Below are 5,000 nucleotides of genomic sequence, written 5' to 3' on the forward strand. Positions count from 1 at the left end.
GCCACCCCGTGACGCGCCCGCCCGCTTGGGTCTTTGATATATAGCATGTTTAGAATTTTTTTTCTAAATATTCTTATATCAAAGACCCACGCGCGCGCGCGCGGCACGGCACGGCACTTAGGCACTTTGGAACTTGGACACTTGGAAACACTTGGGCAAACACTTGGGCGTATGCCAAGACGACGGTCTAGACAAGGCATCGGGAATCGCACATGAATGTAGGCAACAACAGTTGACTGTTCTAGCCAAGGCATGGCAAGTTGGCTCACCGGGTAACGGCTAAAAAGTTGCTGGGTATCGGCTAAAATGTTGCTGGGTAACGGCAACCAAGCTGTCGGGTAATGCTGGGTATCGGCTAAAAAGTTGCTGGGTATCGGCTAAAATGTTGCTGGGTAAGGGCAACCAAGCTGTCGGGTTATGCTGGGTATCGGCTAAAAAGTTGCTGGGTATCGGCTAAAATGTTGCTGGGTAACGGCAACCAAGCTGTCGGGTAATGCTGGCTATCGGCTAAAAAGTTGCTGGGTGATGGCAACCAAGCTGTCGGGTAATGCTGGGTATCGGCAACAAAAACCAAGATGTCGGGTAACGCTGGGTAACGGCTAAGAAGTTGCTAGGCAACGGCAAGCAAGTTGCTGGGTAACGGCTAAAAAGTTGCTGGGTAACGGCTAAAAATTTGCTGGGTACCGGCTAAAAAGTAGCTTGTCGCCGGGCAAATCAATGCAAGCACCAATATGTTCTTGTCGAAACGCCCCAAAAACTCTTGTTTAGTCGCCATCTTTTGGGACTTTCGCAATGTTAGTTTTAAATCTTTTTTAATTTTTATTTTTAGATGTTTTTAAGTCTTAATTTAAACATTTTCTATTATAGATGCCTTATTTTTCAACCCAATATATTTACCTAATTATTGTGTAGCTTGTTTATAATTTTTCGTGATTTTTTCTTACTTTTTTTGTATTTTTTTGTATTTTTTATGATTTTTATCTATTTATTTTTTGTTTAATTAATATAAAATTATCCTTTTGGCAAAAAATTCTGAATTTTTTGGAGGAGTTGCTTCATATTTTTGTGAAGATGTCCCAATTCAAAGTTTATGAAAAAAAGTTGTGATGTCAAAAAAACCCCTATTGCTTCAGTTCGGACACATTGATGTTCCTTCCTGCCACAAGGGCAAAGGCTAATTTTACTACTATAGGGGGGGGTGGTGTCCCTCCCTTGGGGAAGCCGAGGCCACCCGATGCCGGGTGCCAAGGCACGTTGCTATCGAGACCACCCGGGCAAATCTTGGCCATTTGGCCTCGGTTACTCGAGAAAACACTACCCGTCGGTAATGCACGGAAAAAAGACCGAAATGCCCCTGAATCGAAATGCTATTTTAAGTCGTCCCGCAAGGCAATGCACAGCTCTATCGAGCAGAGCAGGACTCTATCGGGCAATTCTTGGCCATTTGGCCTTGGTTACCCCTGGAAGCACTACACGTGGGTAATGCTCGGAAAAAAGACCGAAATACCCCGGAGGCAAAATGTTATTTTTACCCGTCCCGTGGGGCAAAGCATGACTCTATCGGGCAAATGTTGGCGGTTTGGCCACAGAAACCCGTAATGAGATGACCCGTTGGTAACGCTAGAAAAAAATGCCCGTGTAAAGGCAAGGCCTAGCCAAGGAATGGCAGAGCGAACAATGACACTATCGGGCAGAAACTAGAACTCCATGGCCGTTTGGTCTCAAATGCTCATGCTTCCGAGTCCCGTTGGGAATGCTTGCAGACTCACATCCTCCATGATGCATTGGTGTTCCCATCGGGGGATGCCTCCTTGCTGAGAGGTAAGCTTGCTACCTTGGTGGTGAGCGCCGGCTAACGGATACCTGTTGGCTATGGCACAGTCCCGATGATGCATTGGTCTCCCCGCACGGAAAAGCGTACCTGGCTAATGGTCTTTGATTCCTAATGCCACGTTGCGTAGCCCAGGGGTTGCCTCCTTGTTGAGGGAGAAGCTTGTCGCTTAGGCGGCGAGCGCCGGTTGATGGTTCTCCATTGGCTATGGCACTGTCCCTTGGGTTATTTTCCTCCATGATGCATTGGTGTCCCTTTCGGGGGATGCCTCCTTGCTGAGAGGTAAGCTCGTCGCCTTGGCGGTGAGCGCCGGCTGATGGATATCCGTTGGCTATGGCACAGTCCCGATGACGCATTGGTGTCCCCGCACGGAAAAGCGAAACTGGCTAATGGTCTTTGATTCCTAATGCCACGTTGCGTAGCCCAGGGGTTGCCCCCATGTCGAGGGAGAAGCTTGTTGCTTAGGCGGCGAGCGCCGGTTGATGGTTCTCCATTTGCTATGGCACTGTCCCTTGGGTAATTTTCCTCCATGATGCATTGGTGTCCCTTTCTGGGGATGCCTCCTTGCTGAGAGGTAAGCTCGTCGCCTTGGCGGTGAGCGCCGGCTGATGGATATCCGTTGGCTATGGCACAGTCCCGATGACGCATTGGTGTCCCCGCACGGAAAAGCGAAATTGGCTAATGGTCTTTGATTCCTAATGCCACGTTGCGTAGCCCAGGGGTTGCCTCCATGTCGAGGGAGAAGCTTGTTGCATAGGCGGCGAGCGCCGGTTGATGGTTCTCCATTGGCTATGGCACTGTCCCTTGGGTAATTTTCCTCCATGATGCATTGGTGTCCCTTTCTGGGGATGCCTCCTTGCTGAGAGGTAAGCTCGTCGCCTTGGCGGTGAGCGCCGGCTGATGGATATCCGTTGGCTATGGCACAGTCCCGATGACGCATTGGTGTCCCCACACGGAAAAGCGAAACTGGCTAATGGTCTTTGATTCCTAATGCCACGTTGCGTAGCCCAGGGGTTGCCTCCATGTCGAGGGAGAAGCTTGTTGCTTAGGCGACGAGCGCCGGTTGATGGTTCTCCGTTGGCTATGGCACTGTCCCTTGGGTAATTTTCCTCCATGATGCATTGGTGTCCCTTTCGGGGGATGCCTCCTTGCTGAGAGGTAAGCTCGTTGCCTTGGCGGTGAGCGCCGGCTGATGGATGTCCGTTGGCTATGGCACAGTCCCGATGACGCATTGGTGTCCCCGCACGGAAAAGCGAAACTGGCTAATGGTCTTTGATTCCTAATGCCACGTTGCGTAGCCCAGGGGTTGCCTCCATGTCGAGGGAGAAGCTTGTCGCTTAGGCGGCAAGCGCCGGTTGATGGTTCTCCATTGGCTATGGCACTGTCCCTTGTGTAATTTTCCTCCATGATGCATTGGTGTCCCTTTCGGGGGATCCCTCCTTGCTGAGAGGTAAGCTCGTCGCCTTGGCGGTGAGCGCCGGCTGATGGATATCCATTTGCTATGGCACAAGCCCGATGGATCTCATCCATTGGCAACGGCCCTGTCCCTTCGAAAAAACTATCTTAATGTTGCATTGGTGTTGAAACCCTTAGGGGCGGGGACACCGTTGCGGAGAGGTAAGTTTGTTGATGCTTTTATGTGAAGCCAAAATGTTTTCTAAATTCATTGTTCATCAAAAAATCAAAAAATGAATTTGCAAAAATCTTCCTTGATGACGCATTGGCGTGTCCTTCGGTGATTGCCTACATGCTGAGGGGTAAGAAAAAATACGTTTTAAAAATTCTTCCTCGACGATGCATTGGTGTTCATTTAGGGAATGCCTTCTTGCTGAGGGGTAAGCATGTCGTTTAGGCAACATGCGCTGGCCGGTGGTCCTACATTGGCTATGGCAATGTCCCGTCGGAAAGCTTCCTTGATGATGCATTGGTGTTGTAACCCTTCGGGGAAAGCCCCACCCTTGCGGAGAGGTAAGCTCGTTGCTGCTCGAAAATTCTTCCTCGATGACGCATTGGTGTTCCCTTTGGGGGATGCCTTCTTGTTGAGAGGTAAGCTCGTCGTCTATTTCAATGAGATGGGTGGCGAGCGCCGGCCGATTGATCTCTTCAATTGGCTACGGCAATGTCCCTTCGGTAATCTTCCTCCATGATGCATTGGTGTCCCTTTCGGGGGATGCCTCCTTGCTGTGAGGTAAGCTCGTCGCCTTGGCGGTGAGCGTCGGCTGATGGATATCCGTTGGCTATGGCACAATCCCGATGACGCATTGGTGTCCCCGCACGGAAAAGCGAAACTGGCTAATGGTCTTTGATTCCTAATGCCACGTTGCGTAGCCCAGGGGTTGCCTCCTTGTTGAGGGAAAAGCTTGTCGCTTTGGCGGCGAGCGCCGGTTGATGGTTCTCCATTGGCTATGGCACTGTCCCTTGGGTAATTTTCCTCCATGATGCATTGGTGTCCCTTTCGGGGGATGCCTCCTTGCTGAGAGGTAAGCTCGTTGCCTTGGCGGTGAGCGCCGGCTGATGGATATCCGTTGGCTATGGCACAATCCCGATGACGCATTGGTGTCCCCGCACGGAAAAGCGAAACTGGCTAATGGTCTTTGATTCCTAATGCCCCGTTGCGTAGCCCAGGGGTTGCCTCCTTGTTGAGGGAGAAGCTTGTCGCTTAGGCGGTGAGCGCCGGTTGATGGTTCTCCATTGGCTATGGCACTGTCCCTTGGGTAATTTTCCTCCATGATGCATTGGTGTCCCTTTTGGGGGATGCCTCCTTGCTGAGAGGTAAGCTCGTCGCCTTGGCGGTGAGCGCCGGCTGATTGATATCCATTGGCAACGGCCCTGTCCCTTCGAAAAAGCTATCTTAATGATGCATTGGTGTTGAAACCCTTAGGGGCAAGGACACCGTTGCGGAGAGGTAAGTTCATTGACGCTTTTATGTGAAGCCAAATGTTTTCTAAATTCATTGTTCATCAAAAATTCAAAAAATGAATTTGCAAAAATCTTCCTTGATGACGCATTGGCGTTTCCTTCGATGATTGCCTACATGCTGAGGGGTAAGCAAAGTTATGTTTTAAAAATTCTTCCTCGACGATGCATTGGTGTTCATTTAGGGAATGCCTTCTTGCTGAGGGGTAAGCATGTCGTTTAGGCGTCATGCGCTGGCCGGTGGTCCTACATT

Source organism: Rhododendron vialii, chromosome 11a (genome assembly GCF_030253575.1).
Source record: "Rhododendron vialii isolate Sample 1 chromosome 11a, ASM3025357v1".
In the NCBI taxonomy this organism is placed as follows: domain Eukaryota; kingdom Viridiplantae; phylum Streptophyta; class Magnoliopsida; order Ericales; family Ericaceae; genus Rhododendron; species Rhododendron vialii.